The sequence below is a fragment of the Staurois parvus genome, unplaced genomic scaffold, assembly GCF_062004578.1.
Source record: "Staurois parvus isolate SC_StPar_1 unplaced genomic scaffold, SC_StPar_1.0 ptg003408l, whole genome shotgun sequence".
NCBI lineage: Eukaryota > Metazoa > Chordata > Amphibia > Anura > Ranidae > Staurois > Staurois parvus.
Genome location: NW_028321204.1, coordinates 141772 through 169496, shown reverse-complemented (window position 1 = coordinate 169496; position 27725 = coordinate 141772). Strand labels below are relative to the sequence as shown.

Below are 27725 nucleotides of genomic sequence, written 5' to 3'. Positions count from 1 at the left end.
CGGGCGGACAGTCTAGTTGTATATTGGGATCTTACACACTACAGGCGGACAGTCTAGTTGTATATTGGGATCTTACACACTACGGGCGGACAGTCTAGTTATATATTTGGATCTTACACACTACAGGCGGACAGTCTAGTTCTATATTGGGACCTTACATACTACAGGCGGACAGTCTCGTTGTATATTGGGATCTTACACACTACAGGCGGACAATCTCGTTGTATATTAAGACCTTACACACTACAGGCGGACAGTCTAGTTATATATTGGGACCTTACATACTACAGGCGGACAGTCTCGTTGTATATTGGGATCTTACACACTACGGGCGGACAGTCTAGTTATATATTGGGACCTTACATACTACAGGCGGACAGTCTCGTTGTATATTGGGATCTTACACACTACGGGCGGACAGTCTAGTTGTATATTGGGATCTTACACACTACAGGCGGACAGTCTAGTTGTATATTGGGATCTTACACACTACAGGCGGACAGTCTAGTTGTATATCGGGATCTTACACACTACAGGCGGACAGTCTAGTTGTATATTGGGATCTTACACACTACAGGCGGACAGTCTAGTTGTATGCTGGGACCTTACACACTACAGGCGGACAGTCTAGCTGTATATTGGGACCTTACACACTACAGGCGGACAGTCTAGTTGTATATTGGGACCTTACACACTACAGGCGGACAGTCTCGTTGTATATCGGGATCTTACACACTACAGGCGGACAGTCTAGTTGTATATCGGGACCTTACACACTACAGGCGGACAGTCTCGTTGTATATCGGGATCTTACACACTACGGGCGGACAGTCTAGTTGTATATTGGGATCTTACACACTACAGGCGGACAGTCTAGTTGTATATTGGGATCTTACACACTACGGGCGGACAGTCTAGTTATATATTGGGATCTTACACACTACAGGCGGACAGTCTAGTTCTATATTGGGACCTTACATACTACAGGCGGACAGTCTCGTTGTATATTGGGATCTTACACACTACAGGCGGACAATCTCGTTGTATATTGGGACCTTACACACTACAGGCAGACAGTCTAGTTATATATTGGGACCTTACATACTACAGGCGGACAGTCTCGTTGTATATTGGGATCTTACACACTACAGGCGGACAGTCCAGTTGTATATTGGGATCTTACACACTACAGGCGGACAGTCTCGTTGTATATTGGGATCTTACACACTACGGGCGGACAGTCTAGTTGTATATTGGGATCTTACACACTACAGGCGGACAGTCTCGTTGTATATTGGGACCTTACACACTACAGGCGGACAGTCTAGTTGTATATTGGGATCTTACACACAACAGGCGGACAGTCTAGCTGTATATTGGGACCTTACACACTACAGACGGACAGTTTAGCTGTATATCGGGACCTTACACACTACAGGCGGACAGTCTCGTTGTATATTGGGATCTTACACACTACAGGCGGACAGTCTAGCTGTATATTGGGACCTTACACACTACAGGCGGACAGTCTAGTTGTATATTGGGATCTTACATACTACAGGCGGACAGTCTAGCTGTATATTGGGACCTTACATACTACAGGCGGACAGTCTCGTTGTATATTGGGATCTTACACACTACAGGCGGACAGTCTAGTTGTATATTGGGATCTTACATACTACAGGCGGACAGTCTAGTTGTATATTGGGATCTTACATACTACAGGCGGACAGTCTAGCTGTATATTGGGACCTTACATACTACAGGCGGACAGTCTAGTTGTATATTGGGATCTTACACACTACGGGCGGACAGTCTAGTTGTATATTGGGATCTTACACACTACAGGCGGACAGTCTAGCTGTATATTGGGATCTTACACACTACGGGCGGACAGTCTAGTTGTATATTGGGATCTTACACACTACAGGAGGACAGTCTAGTTGTATATTGGGATCTTACACACTACAGGCGGACAGTCTCGTTGTATATCGGGATCTTACACACTACAGGCGGACAGTCTAGTTGTATATTGGGATCTTACACACTACGGGCGGACAGTCTAGTTGTATATTGGGATCTTACACACTACAGGCGGACAGTCTAGTTGTATATTGGGACCTTACACACTACAGGCGGACAGTCTCGTTGTATATTGGGATCTTACACACTACAGGCAGACAGTCTAGTTGTATATTGGGATCTTACATACTACAGGCGGACAGTCTAGTTGTATATTGGGATCTTACACACTACAGGCGGACAGTCTAGTTGTATATTGGGATCTTACACACTACAGGTGGACAGTCTAGTTCTATATTGGGACCTTACACACTACAGGCGGACAATCTCGTTGTATATTGGGACCTTACACACTACAGGCGGACAGTCGAGTTATATATTGGGACCTTACACACTACAGGCGGACAGTCTAGTTGTATATTGGGATCTTACACACTACAGGCGGACAGTCTAGCTGTATATTGGGACCTTACACACTACAGGCGGACAGTCTAGTTGTATATTGGGATCTTACACACTACAGGCGGACAGTCTAGCTGTATATTGGGACCTTAAACACTACAGACGGACAGTCTCGTTGTATATTGGGATCTTACACACTACAGGCGGACAGTCTAGCTGTATATTGGGACCTTACACACTACAGGCGGACAGTCTAGTTGTATATTGGGATCTTACATACTACAGGCGGACAGTCTAGCTGTATATTGGGACCTTACACACTACAGGCGGACAGTCTAGTTGTATATTGGGATCTTACACACTACAGGCGGACAGTCTAGCTGTATATTGGGACCTTACACACTACAGGCGGACAGTCTAGTTGTATATTGGGATCTTACATACTACAGGCGGACAGTCTAGCTGTATATTGGGACCTTACATACTACAGGCGGACAGTCTCGTTGTATATTGGGATCTTACACACTACAGGCGGACAGTCTTGTTGTATATTGGGATCTTACACACTACAGGCGGACAGTCTCATTGTATATTGGGATCTTACACACTACAGGCGGACAGTCTCGTTGTATATTGGGATCTTACACACTACAGGCGGACAGTCTAGTTGTATATCGGGACCTTACACACTACAGGCGGACAGTCTCGTATATTGGGATCTTACACACTACAGGCGGACAGTCTAGTTGTATATCGGGACCTTACACACTACAGGCGGACAGTCTCGTTGTATATTGGGATCTTACACACTACAGGCGGACAGTCTCGTTGTATATTGGGACCTTACACACTACAGGCGGACAGTCGAGTTATATATTGGGACCTTACACACTACAGGCGGACAGTCTAGTTGTATATTGGGATCTTACACACTACAGGCGGACAGTCTAGCTGTATATTGGGACCTTACACACTACAGGCGGACAGTCTCGTTGTATATCGGGATCTTACACACTACAGGCGGACAGTCTAGTTGTATATTGGGACCTTACACACTACAGGCGGACATTCTAGTTGTATATCGGGATCTTACATACTACAGGCGGACAGTCTCGTTGTATATCGGGATCTTACACACTACAGGCGGACAGTCTCGTTATATATTGGGATCTTACACACTACAGGCGGACAGTCTAGTTGTATATTGGGATCTTACACACTACAGGCGGACAGTCTAGTTGTATATTGGGACCTTACACACTACAGGCGGACATTCTAGTTGTATATCGGGATCTTACACACTACAGGCGGACAGTCTTGTTGTATATCGGGATCTTACACACTACAGGCGGACAGTCTCGTTGTATATTGGGATCTTACACACTACAGGCGGACAGTCTCGTTGTATATTGGGATCTTACACACTACAGGCGGACAGTCTAGTTGTATATTGGGATCTTACACACTACAAGCGGACAGTCTAGTTGTATATCGGGACCTTACACACTACGGGCGGACAGTCTAGCTGTATACTGGGACCTTACACACTACAGGCGGACAGTCTTGTTGTATATTGGGATGTTACACACTACAGGCGGACAGTCTAGTTGTATATCGGGACCTTACACACTACAGGCGGACAGTCTAGTTGTATATTGGGATCTTACACACTACAGGCGGACAGTCTAGTTGTATATCGGGATCTTACACACTACAGGCGGACAGTGTCATTGTGTATGGGGATCTTACACACTACAGGCGGACAGTGTCATTGTATATCGGGATCTTACACACTACAGGTGGACAGTCTCGTTGTATATTGGGATCTTACACACTACAGGCGGACAGTCTAGTTGTATATCAGGACTTTACATACTACAGGCGGACAGTCTAGTTGTATATCAGGACTTTACATACTACAGGCGGACAGTCTTGTTGTATATCGGGACCTTACATACTACAGGCGGACAGTGTCATTGTGTATGGGGGCCTTACACACTACATGCAAATTAAGGTGTCCCAATAATTTGTAAGAAGATAGCTAGTGATCCCTCTGTTTGCTAGTGGAGGAGATTCCTGAGAAGATCCCTAGTGACCCCCCAGTGCCTCCTTGTTCCCTGGTGTCCTGAGAAGATCCCTAGTGACCCTCCAGTGCCTCCTTGTGTCTTTGATGTCCCTAGAAGATGCCTAGTGACCCCCAGTGTTTCCTTGTGTCCTGAGAAGATCCCTAGTGACCCCCCAGTGCCTCCTTGTGTCCCTGGTGTTCTGAGAAGATCCCTAGTGACCCCCCAGTACCTCCTTGTTCCCTGGTGTCCTGAGAAGATCCCTAGTGACCCTCCAGTGCCTCCTTGTGTCTTTGATGTCCTGCGACAATCCCTAGTGACCCCCCAGTGCCTCCTTGTGTCTTTGATGTCCCTAGAAGATGCCTAGTGACCCCCAGTGTTTCCTTGTGTCCTGAGAAGATCCTGAGTAGATCCCTAGTTACCCCCAGTGCTTCCTTGTGTCTCTGGTGTCCTGAGAAGATCCCTAGTGACGCCCTAGTGCCTCCTTGTGTCTTTGATGTCCTGCGACAATCCCTAGTGACCCCCCAGTGCCTCCTTGTTCCCTGGTGTCCTGAGAAGATCCCTATTAACCCCCCAGTGCCTCCTTGTGTCCCTGGTGTCCTGAGAAGATCCCTAGTGACCCTCCAGTGCCTCCTTGTGTCTTTGATGTCCCTAGAAGATGCCTAGTGACCCCCAGTGTTTCCTTGTGTCCTGAGAAGATCCCTAGTGACCCCCCAGTGCCTCCTTGTGTCCCTGGTGTTCTGAGAAGATCCCTAGTGACCCCCCAGTACCTCCTTGTTCCCTGGTGTCCTGAGAAGATCCTGAGTAGATCCCTAGTTACCCCCAGTGCCTCCTTGTGTCTCTGGTGTCCTGAGAAGATCCCTAGTGACGCCCCAGTGCCTCCTTGTGTCCCTGGTGTTCTGAGAAGATCCCTAGTGACCCTCCAGTGCCTCCTTGTGTCTTTGATGTCCTGCGACAATCCCTAGTGACCCCCCAGTGCCTCCTTGTGTCTTTGATGTCCCTAGAAGATGCCTAGTGACCCCCAGTGCTTCCTTGTGTCCTTGATGCCCTGAGAAGATCCCTAATGATCCCCAGTGCTTCATTGTGCCTCTGGTGTCTTGAAGAAGATCCCTAGTGACCCCCAGTGCTTCCTGGTGTCCTGAGAAGATGCCTAGTGACCCTTAGTGTTTCCTTGTGTCTCTGGTGTCCTGAGAAGATCCCCAGTGTACCACCAGTGCTTCCTTGTGTCCTGAGAAGATTCCTAGACATCCAGTGCCTCCTTGTGTCCCTGGTGTCATGAGAAGATCCTGAGTGACCCCCAGTGCCTCCTTGTGTCTCTGGTGTCCTGAGAAGATGCCTAGTGACCCCCAGTTTTTCCTTGTGTCCTGAGAAAATCCTGCGAAGATCCCTAGCGACCCCCAGTGCTTCATTGTGCCTCTGGTGTCTTGAAGAAGATCCCTAGTGTCTCCCAGTGCTTCCTGGTGTCCTGAGATCCTGAAAAGATCCCTAGTGACCCCCAGTGCTTCATTGTGCCTCTGGTGTCTTGAAGAAGATCCCCTAGTGTCTCCCAGTGCTTCCTGGTGTCCTGAGATCCTGAAAAGATCCCTAGTGACCCCCAGTGCTTTATTGTGCCTCTGGTGTCTTGAAGAAGATCCCTAGTGACTCCCAGTGCTTCCTGGTGTCCTGAGAAGATCCATAGTGACCCTTGGAGTTTCCTTGTGTCTCCGGTGTCCTGAGAAGATCCCCAGTGTACCCCCAGTGCTTCCTTGTGTCCTGAGAAGATTCCTAGTGACCCCTAGTTCTTCCTTGTGTCCCTGGTGTCCTGAGAAGATCCTGGTGACCCCCAGTGCTTCCTTGTGTCCCTGGTGTCCTGAGAAGATCCGTAGTGACGCCCAGTGCCTCCTTGTGACCCTGGTATCCTGAGAAGATTCCAAGTGACCCCCAGTGCTTCCTTGTGTCCCTGGTGTCCTGAGAAGATGCCTAGTGACCCCCAGTTTTTCCTTGTGTCCTGAGAAGATCCTGCGAAGATCCCTAGCGACCCCCAGTGCTTCATTTTGCCTCTGGTGTCTTGAAGAAGATCCCTGGTGTCTCCCAGTGCTTCCTGGTGTCCTGAGATCCTGAAAAGATCCCTAGTGACCCCCAGTGCTTCATTGTGCCTCTGGTGTCTTGAAGAAGATCCCTAGTGACTCCCAGTGCTTCCTGGTGTCCTGAGAAGATCCATAGTGACCCTTGGAGTTTCCTTGTGTCTCTGGTGTCCTGAGAAGATTCCCAGTGTACCCCCAGTGCTTCCTTGTGTCCTGAGAAGATTCCTAGTGACCCCTAGTTCCTCCTTGTGTCCCTGGTGTCCTGAGAAGATCCTGGTGACCCCCAGTGCTTCCTTGTGTCCCTGGTGTCCTGAGAAAATCCGTAGTGACGCCCAGTGCCTCCTTGTGACCCTGGTATCCTGAGAAGATTCCAAGTGACCCCCAGTGCTTCCTTGTGTCCCTGGTGTCCTGAGAAGATCCTTAGTGACCCCAAGTGCCTCCTTGTGTGACTGGTGTCCTGAGAAGATCCTTAGTGATGCCCAGTGCTTCCCTGTGTCCTGAAAAGATCCCTAGCGATCCCCAGTTCTTCCTTATGTCCATGGTGTTCTGAGAAGATCCCAAGTGACCCTCAGTGCTTCCTGGTGTCCTGAGAAGATTCCTAGTGACCCCCAGTGCCTCCTTGTGTCCCTGGTGTCCTGAGAAGAATCTGAGTGACCCCCAGTGCCTCCTTCCATCCTTGGTGTTCTGAGGAGATCCTGAGAAGATCCCTAGTGCACCCACAATTTTTCCTTGTGTCTCTGGTGTCAGGAGAAGATCCCTAGTGACCCCCAGTGCTTTTTTGTGTCCCTGGTGTCCTGAGAAGATCCCTAATGACCCTAAGTGCTTCCATGTGTCCTGCGAATATCCCTAGTGACCCCCAGTGCTTCCTTGTGTCCCTGGTGTTCTGAGAAGATCCCTAGTGACCCCCAGTGCTTCCTTGTGTCCCTGGTGTCCTGAGAAGATTCTGAGTGACCCTCAGTGCTTCCTTGTGTCCCTGGTGTCCGAAGAAGATCATGGTGACCCCCAGTGCTTGCTTGTGTCCCTGGTGTCCTGAGAAGATCCCTAATGACCCCAAGTGCTTCCATGTGTCCTGATTATATCCCTAGTGACCCCCAGTGCTTCCTTGTGTCCCTGGTGTCCTGATAAGATCCCTGGTGATCCTCAGTGCTTGCTTGTGTCCCTGGTGTCCTGAGAAGTTCCCTAGTGACCCCCAGTGCTTCCTTGTGTCCCTGGTGTCTGGAGAAGATTCCGAGTGACCCCCAGTGCTTCCTGGTGTTCTGAGAAGATCCTGGTGATCCCCAGTGCTTCCTGGTGTTCTGAGAAGATCCTGGTGATCCCCAGTGCTTCCTTGTGTCCCTGGTGTCCTGAGAAGATTCCGAGTGACCCCCAGTGCTTAGTTGCATCCCTGGTGTTCTGAGGAGATCCTGAGAAGATCCCTAGTGCACCCCTAGTGTTCACTTGTGTCCCTTGTGTTCTGAGAAGATCCCTAGTGACCCCCAGTGCTTCCTTGCGTCCCTGATGTTCTGAGAAGATTCCTAGTGACCCCCAGTGCTTCCTGGTGTTCTGAGAAGATCCTGGTGATCCCCAGTGCTTCCTTGTGTCCCCGGTGTCCTGAGAAGATCCCTCGTGACCCCCAGTGTTTCCTTGTGTCTCTGGTGTTCTGAGAAGATCCCTGGTGATCCCCAGTGTTTCCTTGTGTCTCTGGTGTTCTGAGAAGATCCCTCGTGACCCCCAGTGTTTCCTTGTGTCTCTGGTGTTCTGAGAAGATCCCTGGTGATCCCCAGTGCTTCCTTGTGTCCCTGGTATCCCGAGAAGATCCCTAGTGACCCCCAGTGCTTCCTTGTGTCCCTGGTGTCCTAAGAAGATCCCTAGTGACCCTAGTGCTTCCTTGTGTCCTGAGAAGATCCCTAGTGTACTCCCAGTGTTTTCTTGAGACCCTGATATCCTGAGAAGATCCCTAATGTACCCCCAGTGCTTCCTTGTGTCCTGAGATGATCCATAGTGTACCCCCAGTGCTTCCTTGTGTCCCTGGTGTCCTGAGAAGATTCCTAGTGACTCACATTGCCTCCTTGTGTCCCAGGTGTCCTGCAAAGAACCTGGTGACCTCCAGTGCTTCCTTGTGTCCCTGGTGTCCTGAGAAAATCCCTAGTGACCGTCAGTATTTTCTTGTGTCTTTGGTGACCTGAGAAGCTCCCTAGTAACCCCCAGTCCTTCTTTGGGTCCCTGGTGTCCTGAGATGATCCCCAGTGTACCCCCAGTGCTTCCTTGTGTCTCTGGTGTCCTGAGAAGATCCCCAGTGTACCCCCAGTGCTTCCTTGTATCTCTGGTGTCCTAAGAAGTTCCCCAGTGTACCCCCAGTGCTTCCTTGTGTCCCTGGTGTCCTGGGAAGATCCTGGTGACCCCCAGTGCTTCCTTGTGTCCCTGGTGTCCCGAGAAGATCCTGGTTACTCCAGTTTTTCCTTGTGTTTCTGGTGTCCTGAGAAGATCCTGGTGACCCCCAGTTTTTCCTTGTATCTCTGGTGTCCTGAGAAAATCCCCAGTGTACCCCCAGTGCTTCCTTGTGTCCCTGGTGTCCTGAGAAGATCCTGGTGACCCCCAGTTTTTCCTTGTATCTCTGGTGTCCTGAGAAGATCCCCAGTGTACCCCCAGTGCTTCCTTGTGTCCCTGGTGTCCTGAGAAGATCCTGGTGACCCCCAGTTTTTCCTTGTATCTCTGGTGTCCTGAGAAGATCCCCAGTGTACCCCCAGTGCTTCCTTGTGTCCCTGGTGTCCTGAGAAGATCCTGGTGACCCCCAGTGCTTCCTTGTGTCCCTGGTGTCCTGAGAAGATCCCCAGTGTACCCCCAATGCTTCCTTGTGTCCCTGGTGTCCTGAGAAGATCCTGGTGACTCCCATTGCCTCCTTGTGTCCCTGGTGTCCTGAGAAGATCCTGGTGACTCCCAGTGCCTCCTTGTGTCCCTGGTTTCCTGAGAAGGTCCTGCAGACCCCCAGTGCTTCCTCACGTCTTACTGTCATGGTGATACCCTGTGACCATGAGATTCCTAGTGGTCCTGAAGTTGGATCCCTCTTGTTCCCCCACCGTCCATCCAACCCTCGATCCATTCACCCCTCCTTCTGTCCACCCACGGTGTGCAGTGATTGGATTGTCGGTGTGGTGATGGCTCTGTTGGTGGTGATTGTCCTGTGTGTGCGGTGCAGATGAGTCCTCGCTCTAGCTGTAGTCAATCCGTCCAACCACTGAAGGATTCTGGGTAATCAGTGATGGGGTGTCAGCCTCCTCTGGGGGGGGGGGGGGCTCAGCAGGACATTTCCCAGAAATCATTGCTGGAGGAGAGGGGAAGGGGAACTGGTCATGTGACTGTCTGTCATCCTCTATCACATGACCTCCCCTTCTCCTCTGATGACCAATACACCCAGAGGTGAGCGCTCCCCATTAACCTCTTCACTGCTGGGGTCCTCCATTCATTAACCCCTCCTCCGCTGGGGTCCTCCATTCATTAACCCCTCCTCCGCTGGGGTCCTCCAATCATTAACCCCTCCTGTGCTGGGGTCCTCCATTCATTAACCCCTCCTCCGCTGGGGTCCTCCATTCATTAACCCCTCCTCCGCTGGGGTCCTCCATTCATTAACCCCTCCTCCGCTGGGGTCCTCCATTCATTAACCCCTCCTGTGCTGAGGTCCTCCATTCATTAACCCCTCCTCCGCTGGGGTCCTCCATTCATTAACTCCTCCTCCGCTGGGGTCCATCATTCATTAACCCCTCCACTGCTGGGGCCCTCCGTTCATTACCCCTCCTCCGCTGGGACCTCCATTAATTAACCCCTCCTCTGCTGGAGTCCTCATTCATTAACCCCTCCTCCGCTGGGGTCCATCATTCATTAACCCCTCCTCCGCTGGGGTCCATCATTCATTAACCCCTCTTCTGCTGGGGTCCTCCATTCATTAACCCCTCCTGTGCTGAGGTCCTCCATTCATTAACCCCTCCTCCGCTGGGGTCCTCCATTTAAATAACCCCTCCTCCGCTGGGGTCCTCCATTCATTAACTCCTCCTCCGCTGGGGTCCATCATTCATTAACCCCTCCACTGCTGGGGCCCTCCGTTAATTAACCCCTCCTCTGCTGGAGTCCTCCATTCATTAACCCCTCCTCTGATGGGGTCCTCATTCATTAACCCCTCCTCTGCTGGGGTCCTCCATTCTTTAACCCCTCCTCTGATGGGGTCCTCCATTCATTAACCCCTCCTCTGCTGGGGTCCTCCATTCATTAACCCTTCCTCTGCTGGGGTCCACCATTCATTAACCCTTCCTCTGCTGGGGCCCTCCATTCATTAACACCGCCTCTGCTGGGGCCCTCCATTCATTAACCCCTCCTCTGCTGGGGCCCTCCGTTCATTAACCCCTCCTCTGCTGGGGTCCTCCGTTCATTAACACCTCCTCTCTTGGGGCCCTCCGTTCATTAACCCCTCCTCTGTTGGGGCCCTCCGTACATTAACCACTTCTCTGTTGGGGCCCTCCATTCATTAAACCCTCCACTGCTGGGGCCCTCCATTCATTAACCCCTCGTCTGCTGGGCCCTCCATTCATTAACCCCTCCTTCGCTGGGGTCCTCCATTCATCATTTCTGGAGGAGAGGGGAAGGGGAACTGGTCATGTGACTGTCTGTCATCCTCTATCACATGACCTCCCCTTCTCCTCTGATGACCAATACACCCAGAGGTGAGCGCTCCTCATTAACCTCTTCACTGCTGGGGTCCTCCATTCATTAACCCCTCCTCCGCTGGGGTCCTCCATTCATTAACCCCTCCTCCGCTGGGGTCCTCCATTCATTAACCCCTCCTCCGCTGGGGTCCTCCATTCATTAACCCCTCCTCCGCTGGGGTCCTCCATTCATTAACCCCTCCCCTGCTGGGGTCCTCCATTCATTAACCCCTCCTCCACTGGGGTCCTCCATTCATTAACTCCTCCTCCACTGGGGCCCTCCATTCATTAACCCCTCCTCTGCTGGGGCCCTCCATTCATTAACCCTTCCTCTGCTGGGGTCCATCATTCATTAACCCCTCCTCTGCTGGGGTACTCGCTTCATTAATCCCTCCTCTGCTGGGGCCCTCCATTCATAAACCCCTCCTCCGCTGGGGCCCTCCATTCATTAACCCTTCCTCTGCTGGGGTCCATCATTCATTAACCCTTCCTCTGCTGGGGTCCATCATTCATTAACCCCTCCTCTGCTGGGGTACTCGCTTCATTAATCCCTCCTCTGCTGGAGTCCTCCCTTCATTAACCCATCCTCTGCTGGGGCCCTCAATTCATTAACTCCTCCTCTAATGGGGCCCTCCATTCATTAACCCCTCCTCTGCTGTGGCCCTCCATTCATTAACCCCTCCTCTGCTGGGGCCCTCCATTCATTAACCCCTCCTCTGCTTGGGCCCTCCATTCATTAACCCCTCCTCTGCTGGGGTCCTCCATTCATTAGCCCGCCTCTGCTGTGGCCCTCCATTCATTAACCCCTGCTCTGCTGGGGTCCTCCATTCATTAACCCCTCCTTTGCTGGGGCCCTCAATTCATTAACCCCTCCTCTGCTGGGGTCCTCCATTCATTAACCCCTCCTCTGCTGGGGTCCTCCATTCATTAACCCCTCCTTTGCTGGGGCCCTCAATTCATTAACCCCTCCTCTGCTGAGGTCCTCCATTCATTAACCCCTTCTCTGCTGGGGTCCTCCATTCATTAACCCCTCCTCTGCTGGGGTCCAACATTCATTAACCCCTCCTCTGCTGGCGTCCATCATTCATTAACCCCTCCTCTGCTGGGGCCCTCCATTCATTAACGCCTTCTCTGCTGGGGCCCTCCATTCATTAACCCCCTCCTCTGCTGGGGTCCTCCCTTCATTAACCATTCCTTTGCTGGGGCCCTCAATTCATTAACCCCTCCTCTGCTGGGGCCCTCCATTCATTACCCTACCTCTGCTGGGGTCCTCCATTCATTAACCCCTCCTCTGCTGGAGTCCTCCCTTCATTAACCATTCCTCTGCTGGGGCCCTCAATTCATTAACCCCTCCTCTAATGGGGCCCTCCATTCATTCAGCCCTCCTCTGCTGGGGTCCTCCATTAAGTAACCCCTCCTCTGCTGGGGCCCTCCATTCATTAACCCCTCCTCTGCTGGGGCCCTCCATTAAGTAACCCCGCCTCTGCTGTGGCCCTCCATTCATTAACCCCTCCTCTGCTGGGGCCCTCCATTCATTAACCCCTCCTCTGCTGGGGCCCTCCATTCAGTAACCCCTCCTCTGCTGGGGCCCTCCATACATTAACCCCTCCTCTGCTGGGGCCCTTCATTCATTAACCCCTCCTCTGCCGGGGCCCTCCATTCATTAATCCCTCCTCTGCTGGGGCCCTCTATTCAATAACGCCTCCTCTGCTGGGGCCCTCCATTCATTTTCCCCTCCTCTACTGGGGCCCTCCATTCATTAATGCCTCCTCTGCTGGGGCCCTCCATTCATTAACCCCTCCTCTGCTGGGGCCCTCTTTTCATTAACCCCTCCTCTGCTAGGGCCCTCTATTCATTTCCCCTCCTCTGCAGGGGCCCTCCATTTATTAACCCCTTCTCTGCTGGGACCCTCCATTTATTAACCCCTTCTCTGCTGTGGCCCTCCATTTATTAACCCCTTCTCTGCTGGGGCCCTCCATTCATTAACCCCTCCTCTGCTGAGACCCTCCATTAATTAAACCCTCCTCTGCTGGGGCCCTCAATTCATTAACCCCTCCTCTGCTGGGGTCCTCCATTCATTAACCCCTCCTCTGTTGGGGCCCTCCATACATTAACCACTTCTTTGTTGGGCCCCTCCATTCATTAACCCCTCCTCTGCCGGGGTCCCCCATTCATTAACCCTTCCTGTGCTGGGGCCCTCCATTCATTAACCCCTCCTCTGCTGGGGTCCATCATTCATTAACCCCTCCTCTGCTGGGGTCCTCCGTTCATTAACCCCTCCTCTGCTGGGGTACTCCATTAATCCCTCCTCTGCTGGGGCCCTCCATTAATTAACCTCTCCTCTTCTGGGTCCCTCCATTAACCCCTCCTCTGCTGGGGCCCTCATTTCATTACCCCTCCTCTGCTGGGGCCCTCCATTCATTAAGCCCTCCTCTGCTGGGATCCTCCATTCATTAACCCCTCCTCTGCTGGGTTCCTCTATTCATTAATCCCTCCTCTGCTGGGGTCCATCATTCATTAACCCCTCCCATGCCGGGCCCTCCATTAATTAATCCCTCCTCTGCTGGGGTCCTCTATTCATTAATCCCTCCTCTGCTGGGGTCCATCATTCATTAACCCCTCCCATGCCGGGCCCTCCATTAATTAATCCCTCCTCTGCTGGGGTCCTCTATTCATTAACCCCTCTTCTGCTGGGGCCCTCCATTCATTAAACCTCCTCTGCTGGGGTCCTCAATTCATTAACCCCTCTTCTGCTGGGGTCCTCAATTCATTAACCCCTCCTCTGCTGGGGTCCTACATTCATTAACCCCTCCTCTGCTGGGGTGCTCCATTCATTAAACCTCCTCTGCTGGGGTCCTCAATTCATTAACCCCTCCTCTGCTGGGGTGCTCCATTCATTAAACCTCCTCTGCTGGGGTCCCCTATTCATTAACCCCTCCTCTGCTGGGGTCCTCTGATGATTAACCCCTCTTATGCTGGGATCCTTCAATGATTAACCCCTCCCCTGCTGGGCCCTCCATTCATTAACCCCTCCTCTGCTGGGGTCCTCCATTCATTAACCCCTCTTCTGCTGGAGTCCCCCCTTCATTAACCCTTCCTATGCTGGGGCCCTCCATTCATTAACCCCTCCTGTTCTGTGGTCCACCCTTCATTAACCCCTCCCCTGCCGTGCCCTCCATTCATTAATATTTTCTCTGCCTGGGCCCTTCATTCATTAACCCCTCCTGTGCTGGGGCCCTCCATTCATTAACCCCTCCTGTGCTGGGGCCCTCCATTCATTAACCCCTCCTCTGCTGAGGTCCTCCGTTCATTAATCCCTCCTCTGCTGGGGCCCTTTGTTTATTAACCCCTCCTGTACTGGGGTCCACCCTTCATTAACCCCTCCCCTGCCAGGCCCTCCATTCATTGATCCCTCCTCTGCAGGTGTCCTCATTCATTAACCCCTCCTCTACTAGGGTCCTCCCTTCATTAACCCCTCCTCTGCTGGAGCCCTCTGTTCATTAACCCCTCCTCTGCCGGGGTGCTCCATTCATTAACTCCTCGTCTGCTGGGCTCCATCATTCATTATCTCCTCCTTTGCTGGGCTCCATCATTCATTAACCCTTCCTCTGCTGGGGTCCTCCATTCATTAACCTCTCCTCTGCTGGGGTCCTCCATTCATTAAACCCTCCTCTGCTGGGGTCCTCCATTCATTAACTCCTCGTCTGCTGGGCTCCATCATTCATTATCTCCTCCTCTGCTGGGCTCCATCATTCATTAACTCCTCCTCTGCTGGGACCCTCCATTAATTAACCCCTCCTCTGCTGGGGCCCTCCATTCATTAAACCCTCCTCTGCTGGGGTCCTCAATTCATTAACCCCTCTTCTGCTGAGGTCCTCAATTCATTAACACCTCTTCTGCTGGGGCCCTACATTCATTAAACCCTCCTCTGCTGGGGTCCTCTATTCCTTAACCCCTCCTCTGCTGTGGCCCTCCGATCATTAACCCCTCCTCTGCTGGGGTCCTCCATTCATTAACCTCTCCTCGCCTAGGACCCTCCATTCATTAAACCCTCCTCTGCTGGGGTTCTCAATTCATTAACCCCTCCTGTGCTGGGGTGCTCCATTCATTAAACCCTCCTCTGCTGAGGTCCTCCGTTCATTAATCCCTCCTCTGCTGGGGCCCTTTGTTTATTAACCCCTCCTGTACTGGGGTCCACCCTTCATTAACCCCTCCCCTGCCGGGCCCTCCATTCATTGATCCCTCCTCTGCCGGGGTCCTCATTCATTAACCCCTCCTCTACTAGGGTCCTCCCTTCATTAACCCCTACTCTGCTGGAGCCCTCTGTTCATTAACCCCTCCTCTGCTGGGGTCCTCCATTCATTAACCCCTCGTCTGCTGGGGTCCATCATTCATTATCTCCTCCTCTGCTGGGCTCCATCATTCATTAACCCTTCCTCTGCTGGGGTCCTCCATTCATTAACCTCTCCTCTGCTGGGGTCCTCCATTCATTAAACCCTCCTCTGCTGGGTTCCTCAATTCATTAATCCCTCTTCTGCTGGGGCCCTCCATTCATTAAACCCTCCTCTGCTGGGGTCCTCAATTCATTAACCCCTCTTCTGCTGGGGTCCTCAATTCATTAACACCTCTTCTGCTGGGGCCCTCCATTAATTAACCCCTCCTCTGCTGGGGCCCTCCATTCATTAAACCCTCCTCTGCTGGGGTCCTCAATTCATTAACCCCTCCTCTGCTGGGGTCCTCCGTTCATTAACCTGTCATCTGCTGGGGTCCTTTATTCATTAACCCCTCCTCTGCTGTGGCCCTCCGATCATTAACCCCTCCTCTGCTGGGGTCCTCCATTCATTAACCTCTCCTCGCCTGGGACCCTCCATTAATTAACCCCTCCTCTGCAGGGGCCCTCCATTCATTAACCCCTCTTCTGCTGGGGTCCTCAATTCATTAACCCCTCTTCTGCTGGGGCCCTCCATTCATTAAACCCTCCTCTGCTGGGGTCCTCAATTCATTAACCCCTCCACTGCTGGGGTCCTGCGTTCATTAACCCGTCATCTGCTGGGGTCCCCTATTCATTAATCCGTCATCTGCTGGGGTCCTCTATTTATTAACCCCTCCTCTGCTGGGGCCCTCCATTCATTAACCCCTCCTTTGCTGGGGTCCTCTATTTATTAACCCCTCCTCTGCTGGGGTCCCCTCTTCATTAACCCCTCCTCTGCTGGGGTTCTCCGATGATTAACCCCTCCTCTGCTGGGATCCTTCAATGATTAACTCCTCCCCTGCCGGGCCCTCCATTCATGGATCCCTCCTCTGCTGGGGTCCTCCATTCATTAACCCCTCTTCTGCTGGAGTCCCCCCTTCATTAACCCTCCTGTACTGTGGTCCACCCTTTATTAACCCCTCCCCTGCCGCGCCCTCCATTCATTAATCCCTCTTGTGCTGGGGCCCTCCATTCATTAACCCCTCCTCTGCTGGGGTGCTCCATTCATTAATCCCTCCTGTGCTGGGGTCTTCCATTCATTAACCCCTCGTCTGCTGGGGTCCATAGTTTATTAACCCCTCTTCTGCTGGAGTCCTCCATTCATTAACTCCTCCTCTGCTGAGGCCCTGCATTCATTAACACCTTCTCCCCTGGGGCCCTCCATTCATTAACCCCTTCTCTGCTGGGGTCCTCCATACACTAACCGCTCCTCTGCTGGGGTCCATCATTAATTAATCCTTCCTCTGATGGGGCCTTCCATTCATTAACCCCTCATCTGCTGGGGCCTTCCATTTATTAACCCTTCATCTGCTGGAGCCCTCCATTCATTAACTCTTCCTCTGCTGGGGTCCATCATTTATTAACCCTTCATCTGCTGGTGTCCTCCCTTCATTAATCCCTCCTCTCCTGGGGTCCTCCATTCATTAACCCCTCTTTTTCTGGGGCCCTCCAATCATTAAGCACTCCACTGCTGGGGTTCTCCTTTCATTAAACCCTCCTCCTCTGGGGCCCTCAATTCATTTACCTCTCCTACGTTGGGGTCCTCCATTCATTAACCCCTCTTTTGCTGGGGCCCTCCATTCATTAACCTCTCCTCTGCTGGGGTCCATCATTCATTAACACCTCCTCTGCTGGGGCCCTCCATTCATTAACCCCTCCTCTGCTTGGGTCCATCATTCACTAACACCTCCTCTGCTTGGGACCTCCAATCATTAATCCCTCGTCTGCTGGGGTCCTACGTTCATTAACCCCACCTCTGTTGGGGCCCTCCATTAATTAGCCTCTCCTCTGCTGGGGTCGTCCATTCATTTTCCTCTAATCTGCTGGTTTCCATCATTCATTAACCCCTCCTCTGCTCGGGTCCTCCGATGATTAACCCCTCCTCTGCTGGGGTCCTCCATTCATTAACCCCTCCTCTTCTGGCGTTCATCATTCGTTAACCGCTCCTCTGCTGGGGTCTATCGCTCACTAGCCACTCCTCTTCTGGGTTCCTCCATTTATTAACCCTTCCTCTGCTGGGGTCCTCCATTCATTAACCCCTCCTCTGCTGCAGCCCTCCATTCATTATCCCCTCCTCTGCTTGGGTCCTCCATTCATTAACCCCTCCTCTGCTGGGGCCCTCAATTCATTAACCCCTCCTCTGCTGGGGTCCTCCATTCATTAACCCCTCCTCTGCTGGGGCCCTCTATTCATCAACCCCTCCTCTGCTGGGGTCCTCCATTCATTAACCCCTTCTCTGCTGGGGTCTTCCATTCATTAACCCCTCGTCTGCTGGGGTCCATAATTTATTAACCCCTCTTCTGCTGGAGTCCTCCATTCATTATCAGCTCCTCTGCGGAGGCCCTCCATTCATTAAGCCCTTCTCTGCTGGGGTCCTCCATACACTAACCCCTCCTCTGCTGGGGTCCATCATTAATTAACCCTTCCTCTGCTGGGGCCTTCCATTCATTAACCCCTCCTCTGCTGGGGCCTTCCATTCATTAACCCCTTCTCTGCTGGGGCCTTCCATTCATTAACCCCTCATCTGCTGGGGTCCTCCATTTATTAACCCTTCATCTGCTGGAGCCCTCCATTCATTAACTCTTCCTCTGCTGAGGTCCATCATTTTTTAACCCTTCCTCTGCTGGGGTCCTCCCTTCATTAACCCCTCCTCTGCTGGGGTCCTCCATTCATTAACCCCTCTTTTGCTGGGGCCCTCCAATCATTAAGCACTCCACTGCTGGGGTTCTCCTTTCATTAAACCCTCTTTCTCTGGGGCCCTCAATTCATTTACCTCTCCTACGTTGGGGTCCTCCATTCATTAACCCCTCTTTTGCTGGGGCCCTCCATTCATTAACCTCTCCTCTGCTGGGGCCCTCCAATCATTAATCCCTCCTCTGCTGTGGCCCTCCATTCATTAACCCCTCCTCTGCTTGGGTCCATCATTCATTAACACCTCCTCTGCTGGGGACCTCCAATCATTAACCCCTCCTCTGCTGGTGTCCTCCGTTCATTAACCCCTCCTCTGCTGGTGTCCTCCGATGTTTAATCTCTCCTCTTCTGGGGCCCTCCATTCATTAGCCTCTCCTCTGCTGGTTTCCATCATTCATTAACCCCTCCTCTGCTCGGGTCCTCCGATGATTAACCCCTCCTCTGCTGGGGTCCTCCATTCATTAACCCCTCCTCTTCTGGCGTTCATCATTCGTTAACCGCTCCTCTGCTGGGGTCTATCGTTCACTAGCCACTCCTCTTCTGGGTTCCTCCATTTATTAACACCTCCTCTGCTGGGGTCCTCCATTCTTTAACCACTCCTCTGCTGCGGCCCTCCATTCATTAACCCTTCTTCTGCTGGGGTCCTCCATTAATTAACCCCACCTCTGCTGCGGCCCTCCATTCATTAACCCCTCCTCTGCTGCGGCCCTCCATTCATTATCCCCTCCTCTGCTGGGGTCCTCTATTCATTAACCCCTCCTCTGCTGGGGTCCTCCATTCATTAACCCCTCCTCTGCTGCGGCCCTCCATTCATTAACCCTTCCTCTGGTGGGGTCCATCATTCATTAACCCCTCCTCTGCTGGGGTCCTCCATTCATTAACCCCTCCTCTTCTGGCGTTCATCATTCGTTAACCGCTCCTCTGCTGGGGTCCTCCATTCATTAACCCCTCCTCTGCTGGGGTCCTCCGTTCATTAACCCCTCCTGTGCTGGGGCCCTCCGTTCATTAACCCCTCTGGTGCTTGGGTCCACCCTTCATTAACCCCTCCCCTACCGCGCCCTCCATTCATTAACTTATCTTCTGCTGGGGCCCGCCATTCATTAACCCCTCTTCTGCTCGGGTCCTCTGTTCATTAACCCCTGCTCTGCTGAGGTCCTCCATTCATTAACCCCTCCTCTGCTGGGGTCCTCCATTCATTAACCCCTCCTCTGCTGGGGTCCTCCGTTCATTAACCCCTCATCTGCTGGGGTCCATCATTCATAAACTCCTCCTCTGCTGGAGTCCTCCATTCATTAACCCCTCCTCTGCTGGGGCCTTCCATTCATTAACCCCTTCTCTGCTGGGGCCCTCCATTCATTAACCCCTCCTCTGTTGGGGCCCCCCATTAATTAACCTCTTCTCTGCTGGTGTCCTCCATTCACTAACTCCTCCTCTGCTGGGGTCCATCATTAATTAACCCTTCCTCTGCTGGGGTCCATCATTCATTAACCCCTCATCTGCTGGAGTCCATCATTCATTAACCCTTCCTTTGCTGGAGCCCTCCATTCATTAACCCCTCCTTTGTTGGGGTCCTCCATTCATTAACCCCTCCTCTGCTGGGTCCCTCCAATCATTAACCTCTTCTTTGCTGGGGGTCCATCATTCATTAACCCCTCCTCTGCTGGGGTCCTCCATTCATTAACCCCTCTTTTGCTGGAGCCCTCCAATCATTAAGCACTCCACTGCTGGGGTTCTCCTTTCATTAACCCCTCCTCCTCTGGGACCCTCAATTCATTTACCTCTCCTCTGCTGGGGCCCTCCATTCATTACCACATCCTCTGCTGGGGTCCTCCATTCATTAACCCCTTTTCTGCTTGGGCCCTCCATTCATTAACTCCTCCTGTGCTTGGGTCCATCATTCATTAACACCTCCTCTGCTGGGGACCTCCATTCATTAATCCCTCGTCTGCTGGGGTCCTCCATTCATTAACCCCTCTATTGCTGGTGTCCCCTATTCATTAACCCCTCCTCTCCTGGGGTCCTCCATTCATTAACCCCTCTATTGCTGGTGTCCCCTATTCATTAACCGCTCCTCTGCTGGGATACTCCAATGATTAACCCCTCCTCTGCTGGGGCCCTCACTTTATTAACCCCTTCTTTGCTGAGGTCCTCCATTCATTAACCCCTCCTCTGCTGGGGTCCTCAGTTCATTAACCCCTCCTCTGCTGGGGCTCTCCATTCATTAACCCCTCCTCTGCTGGGGCCCTCCATTCATTAACCCTTCCTCTGCTGGGGTCCATCATTCTTTAACCCCTCCTCTTCTGGGGCCCTCCATTTATTAACCCTTTCTCTGCTAGCGTCCCCCTTTATTAACCCCTCCTCCGCTGAGGTCCTCCATTCATTAACCTCTCCTCTGCTGGGGTCCTCCGTTCATTAACCCTTCTTGTGCTGGGGTCCACCCTTCATTAACCCCTCCCCTGCCGCGCCCTCCATTCATTAACCCATCTTCTGCTGGGGCTCTCCATTCATTAACCCCTCCTCTGCTGGAGTCCTCCGTTCATTAACCCCTCCTCTGCTGGGGTCCTCCATTCATTAACCGTGCGTCTGCTGGGGTCTATCATTCATTAACTCCTCCTCTGCTGCAGTCCTCCATTTATGAACCCCTCCTCTGCTGGGGCCCTCCATTCATTAACCCCTCATCTGTTGGGGTCCTCCATTTATTAACCCTTCCTCTGCTGGAGCCTTCCACTCATTAACCCCTCCTCTGCTGGGTCCCTCCAATCATTAACCCCTCCTCTGCTTGGTCCCTTCATTCATTAACCCCTCCTCAGCTGGGGCCCTCCATTCATTAACCCCTCCTCTGCTGGGGCCCTCCAATCATTAATCCCTCCTGTTCTGGGGTCCTCCATTCATTAACACATCCTCTGCTGTGGCCCTCCATGCATTAACCCCTCCTCTGCTTGGGTCCATCATTCATTAACCTCTCCTCTGCTGGGGACCCCCATTCATTCACCCCTCTATTGCTGGTGTCCCCTATTCATTAACCCCTCCTCTCCTGGGGTCCTCCGTTCATTAACCCCTCCTCTGCTGAGGTCCTCCGTTCATTAACCCCTCCTCTGCTGGGGTCCTCCATTCATTATTCCCTCTTATGCTGGTTCCCTCCATTCATTAACCCCTCCTCTGCTGGGGCCCTCCATTCATTAACCCATCCTCTGCTGGAGCCCTCCAATCACTAATCCCTCCTCTGCTGGGCTCCTCCATTCTTTAACCCATCCTCTGCTGGGGCCCTCCATTCATTAACCCCTTCTCTGCTGGGGCCCTCCAATCATTAACCCTTCCTCTGCTGGGGTCCATCATTCATTAACCCCTCCTCTTCTTGGGCCCTCCATTCATTAACCAGTCCTCTGCTGGGACCCTCTATTCCCTAACCCCTCCACTGCTGGAGTCCATCATTCATTAACTCCTCCACTGCTGGGGTCCTCCATTCATTAACTCCTCTTCTACTGGGGTCCATCATTCATTAACTCCTCCTCTGCTGGGGTCCTCCATTCATTAACTCCTCTTCTACTGGGGTCATCCATTCATTAACCCCCTCCTTTGCTGGGGTTCTCTATTCATTAACCCCTTCTCTCCAGGGGTCCTCTATGCATTAACCCCTCCTCTGCTCGGGTCCTTCATTCATTACCCGACTTCTACTGGGGCTCTCCATTTATTAACCTCTTCTCTGCTGGGGTCCTCCATTCATTAACCACTCCTCTGCTGGGGTCCATCATTCATTAACTCCTCTTCTGCTGGGGCCCTCCATTCATTACCACCTCATCTGCTGGGATCCATCATTCATTAACCCCTCCTCTGCTGAGGTCTATGATTCATTTACTCCTCCTCTGCTGGGGCCCTCCATTCATTAACCCCTCCTCTGCTGAGGACCTCCATTCATTAACCCCTCCTCTCGCAGTGACTCAGCCCCCCCTGCTCCCCCCACCCAGCAGTGACTCATCTCCTCCTCCCCCCACCCAGCAGTGACTCAGCTCCCCCTGCTCCCCCACCCACCAGTGACTCAGCCCCCCCTGCTCCCCCCACCCAGCAGTGACTCAGCTCCCCCTGCTCCCCCACCCACCAGTGACTCAGCTCCTCCTGCTCCCCCCACCCAGCAGTGACTCAGCTCCCCCTGCTCCCCCCACCCAGCAGTGACTCAGCTCCCCCTGCTCCCCCCACCCAGCAGTGACTCAGCCCCCCCTCCTCCACCCAGCAGTGACTCAGCTCCCCCTCCCAGCAGTGACTCAGCCCCCCCTCCCAGCAGTGACTCAGCTCCCCCTCCCAGCAGTGACTTAGCCCCCCCTCCCAGCAGTGACTCAGCCCCCCTCCCAGCACTGACTCAGCTCCCCCTCTCAGCAGTGACTCAGCTCCCCCTCCCAGTATTGACTCAGCTCCCCCTCCCAAGTGTGACTCAGCTCCCCCTCCCCAGCACTCACTCAGTTCCCCTCCCAGCACTCACTCAGCCCCCCCTCCCAGCACTCACTCAGCTCCCCCTCCCCAGCAGTGACTCAGCTCCCCCTCCCCAGCAGTGACTCAGCTCCCCCTCCCCAGCAGTGACTCAGCTCCCCCTCCGCAGCAGTGACTCAGCTCCCCCTCCCACCAGTGACTCAGCTCCCCCTCCCAGCAGTGACTCAGCTCCCCCTCCCCAGCTGTGACTCAGCTCCCCTTCCCAGCACTCACTCAGCTCCCCCTCCCAGCACTGAGTCACTGACAACAGTGACTCAGCTCCCCCTCCCAACAGTGACTCAGCTCCCCCTCCCAGCACTCACTCAGCTCCCCCTCAAAGCGCTGACTCAGCCCCCCTCCCAGCACTCACTCAGCTCCCCCTCATAGCACTGACTCAGCCCCCCTCCCAGCGCTGACTCAGCTCCCCCTCCCAACAGTTACTCAGCTCCCCCTCCCAACAGTGACTCAGCTCCCCCTCCCCACAGTGACTCAGCTCCCCCTCCCAGCGCTGACTCAGCTCCCCCTCCCCACAGTGACTCAGCTCCCCCTCCCAGCAGTGACTCAGCTCCCCTTCCCAGCAGTGACTCAGCCCCCCCTCCCAGCAGTGACTCAGCCCCCCCCCCTCCCAGCACTCACTCAGCCCCCCCCCTCCCAGTACTCACTCAGCTCCCCCTCATAGCACTGACTCAGCCACCCTCCCAGCGCTGACTCAGCTCCCCCTCCCAACAGTTACTCAGCTCCCCCTCCCAACAGTGACTCAGCTCCCCCTCCCCACAGTGACCCACTCCCCCTCCCCACAGTGACTCAGCTCCCCCTCCCAGCGCTGACTCAGCTCCCCCTCCCAGCGCTGACTCAGCTCCCCCTCCCCACAGTGACTCAGCTCCCCCTCCCAGCAGTGACACAGCTCCCCCTCCCAGCAGTGACTCAGCTCCCCCTCCCAGCAGTGACTCAGCTCCCCCACCCAGCAGTGACTCATCTCCTCCTCCCCCCACCCAGCAGTGACTCAGCTCCCCCTGCTCCCCCACCCACCAGTGACTCAGCCCCCCCTGCTCCCCCCACCCAGCAGTGACTCAGCTCCCCCTGCTCCCCCACCCACCAGTGACTCAGCTCCTCCTGCTCCCCCCACCCAGCAGTGACTCAGCTCCTCCTGCTCCCCCCACCCAGCAGTGACTCAGCTCCCCCTGCTCCCCCCACCCAGCAGTGACTCAGCCCCCCCTCCTCCACCCAGCAGTGACTCAGCTCCCCCTCCCAGCAGTGACTCAGCCCCCCCTCCCAGCAGTGACTCAGCTCCCCCTCCCAGCAGTAACTTAGCCCCCCCTCCCAGCAGTGACTCAGCCCCCCTCCCAGCACTGACTCAGCTCCCCCTCTTAGCACTGACTCAGCTCCCCCTCCCAGCAGTGACTCAGCTCCCCCTCCCAGCATTGACTCAGCTCCCCCTCCCAAGTGTGACTCAGCGCCCCCTCCCCAGCACTCACTCAGTTCCCCTCCCAGCACTCACTCAGCCCCCCCTCCCAGCACTCACTCAGCCCCCCCTCCCCAGCAGTGACTCAGCTCCCCCTCCCCAGCAGTGACTCAGCTCCCCCTCCCCAGCAGTGACTCAGCTCCCCCTCCCACCAGTGACTCAGCTCCCCCTCCCCAGCAGTGACTCAGCTCCCCCTCCCAAGCAGTGACTCAGCTCCCCTTCCCAGCACTCACTCAGCTCCCCCTCCCAGCACTGACTCAGCCCCCCTCCCAGCACTGACTCAGCTCCCCCTCCCCAGCAGTGACTCAGCTCCCCCTCCCAACAGTGACTCAGCTCCCCCTCCCAACAGTGACTCAGCCCCCCTCCCAGCACTCACTCAGCTCCCCCTCAAAGCGCTGACTCAGCCCCCCTCCCAGCACTCACTCAGCTCCCCCTCATAGCACTGACTCAGCCCCCCTCCCAGCGTTGACTCAGCTCCCCCTCCCAACAGTGACTCAGCTCCCCCTCCCAACAGTGACTCAGCTCCCCCTCCCAACAGTGACTCAGCTCCCCCTCCCCACAGTGACTCAGCTCCCCCTCCCCACAGTGACTCAGCTCCCCCTCCCAGCAGTGACTCAGCTCCCCCTCCCAGCAGTGACTCAGGCCCCCCTCCCAGCAGTGACTCAGCCCCCCCCCTCCCAGCACTCACTCAGCCCCCCCCCCTCCCAGCACTCACTCAGCTCCCCCTCATAGCGCTGACTCAGCCCCCCTCCCAGCGCTGACTCAGCTCCCCCTCCCCACAGTGACTCAGCTCCCCCTCCCCACAGTGACTCAGCTCCCCCTCCCAGCGCTGACTCAGCTCCCCCTTCCCACAGTGACTCAGCTCCCCCTCCCAGCAGTGACACAGCTCCCCCTCCCAGCAGTGACTCAGCCCCCCCTCCCAGCAGTGACTCAGCTCCCCCTCCCCAGCTGTGACTCAGCTCCCCTTCCCAGCACTCACTCAGCTCCCACTCCCAGCACTGACTCAGCTCCCACTCCCAGCACTGACTCAGCTCCCCCTCCCCAGCAGTGACTCAGCTCCCCCTCCCCAGCAGTGACTCAACTCCCCCTCCCAGCAGTGACTCAACTCCCCCTCCCAACAGTGACTCAGCTCCCCTTCCCAGCACTCACTCAGCTCCCCCTCCCAGCACTGACTCAGCTCCCCCTCCCAGCAGTGACTCAGCTCCCCCTCCCAGCAGTGACTCAGCTCCCCCTCCCAGCAGTGACTCAGCTCCCCCTCCCAACAGTGACTCAGCTCCCCCTCCCAACAGTGACTCAGCTCCCCCTCCCAACAGTGACTCAGCCCCCCTCCCAGCACTCACTCAGCTCCCCCTCATAGCACTGACTCAGCCCCCGTCCCAGCGCTGACTCAGCTCCCCCTCCCCACAGTGACTCAGCTCCCCCTCCTAGCGCTGACTCAGCTCCCCCTCCCCACAGTGACTCAGCTCCCCCTCCCAGCAGTGACTCAGCCCCCCCTCCCAGCAGTGACTCAGCTCCCCCTCCCAGCAGTGACTCAGCTCCCCCTCCCCAGCAGTGACTCAGCTCCCCCTCCCAGCAGTGACTCAGCTCCCCCTCCCAACAGTGACTCAGCTCCCCTTCCCAGCACTCACTCAGCTCCCCCTCATAGCACTGACTCAGCCCCCCTCCCAGCGCTGACTCAGCTCCCCCTCCCCACAGTGACTCAGCTCCCCCTCCTAGCGCTGACTCAGCTCCCCCTCCCCACAGTGACTCAGCTCCCCCTCCCAGCGCTGACTCAGCTCCCCCTCCCAGCGCTGACTCAGCTCCCCCTCCCAGCGCTGACTCAGCTCCCCCTCCCCACAGTGACTCAGCTCCCCCTCCCCAGCAGTGACTCAGCTCCCCCTCCCAGCAGTGACTCAGCTCCCCCTCCCAGCAGTGACTCAGCTCCCCCTCCCAGCAGTGACTCAGCCCCCCTCCCAGCAGTGACTCAGCTCCCCCTCCCAGCAGTGACTCAGCTCCCCCTCCCAGCACTGACTCAGCTCCCTCTCCCAGCACTGACTCAGCTCCCCCTCCCAGCAGTGACTCAGCCCCCCTCCCAGCAGTGACTCAGCTCCCCCTCCCAGTGCTGACTCAGCTCCCCCTCCCAGCAGTGACTCAGCCCCCCTCCCAGCACTCACTCAGCTCCCCCTCCCAGCGCTCACTCAGCTCCCCCTCATAGCGCTGACTCAGCCCCCCTCCCAGCGCTGACTCAGCTCCCCCTCCCCACAGTGACTCAGCTCCCCCTCAGAGCGCTGACTCAGCTCCCCCTCCCCACAGTGACTCAGCTCCCCCTCCCAGCGCTGACTCAGCTCCCCCTCCCCACAGTGACTCAGCTCCCCCTCCCAGCAGCGACTCAGCTCCCCCTCCCAACAGTGACTCAGCTCCTCCTCCCAGCAGTGACTCAGCTCCCTCTCCCAGCAGTGACTCAGCCCCCCTCCCAGCAGTGACTCAGCCCCCCTCCCAGCAGTGACTCAGCTCCCCCTCCCAGCAGTGACTCAGCTCCCCCTCCCAGCAGTGACTCAGCTCCCCCTCCCAGCACTGACTCAGCTCCCCCTCCAAGCAGTGACTCAGCCCCCCTCCCAGCAGTGACTCAGCCCCCCTCCCAGCAGTGACTCAGCTCCCCCTCCCCAGCAGTGACTCAGCTCCCTCTCCCAGCAGTGACTCAGCTCCCCCTCCCAGCAGTGACTCAGCTCCCCCTTCCAGCACTCACTCAGCTCCCCCTCCCAGCACTCACTCAGCTCCCCTCCCAACAGTGACATCATAGATGAGTGGAGAGTGACATCATCTGTCTGATGGTGACACCATAGAGGAGAGGAAAGTGACATCACCTGCCTGACAGTGACATCATAGAGGAGCAGAAAGTGACATCACCCACCTTACGGTGACATCATAGAGGAGAGGAGAGTGACATCACCCGCCTGATGGTGACATCATAGAGGAGAGAAAGTGACATCACCCTCCTGACGGTGACATCATAGAGGAGAGAAAGTGACTTCCTTGTATCTTTGAGGATTAATAACTCCACAGCAGCTGCAGCTACAGAGGTCAGTCAGGGGTGTCACCGTCAGACGCGGGATGTTACCAGATGGGGGGTGTCACCGTCAGACGGGGGATGTCACCAGATGGGGGATGTCACTTTCTGCTCCTCTATGATGTCACCATCAGGCGAGTGATGTCACTTTCTTTCCTCTATGATGTCACCGTCAGGCAGGTGATGTCACTCTCCTCTATGATATCACCATCAGACGGGTGATGTCACATTCCTCTCCGATGTCACCATCAGACGGGTGATGTCACATTCCTCTCCTCTATGATGTCACCATCAGGCGGGTGATGTCACTTTCCTCTCCTCTATGATGTCACTCTCCTCTATGATGTCACCATCTGGCGGGTGATGTCACT

General features: G+C 54.7%; 1 protein-coding gene across 1 annotated transcript in view; it reads left to right on the top strand.

The window, feature by feature from the left end:
- Nucleotides 1-27725, top strand: part of SLC4A2 (solute carrier family 4 member 2) — a 104669-nt gene that overhangs the window by 4045 nt on the left and 72899 nt on the right. The gene's annotated exons all lie outside the window — the stretch shown is intronic.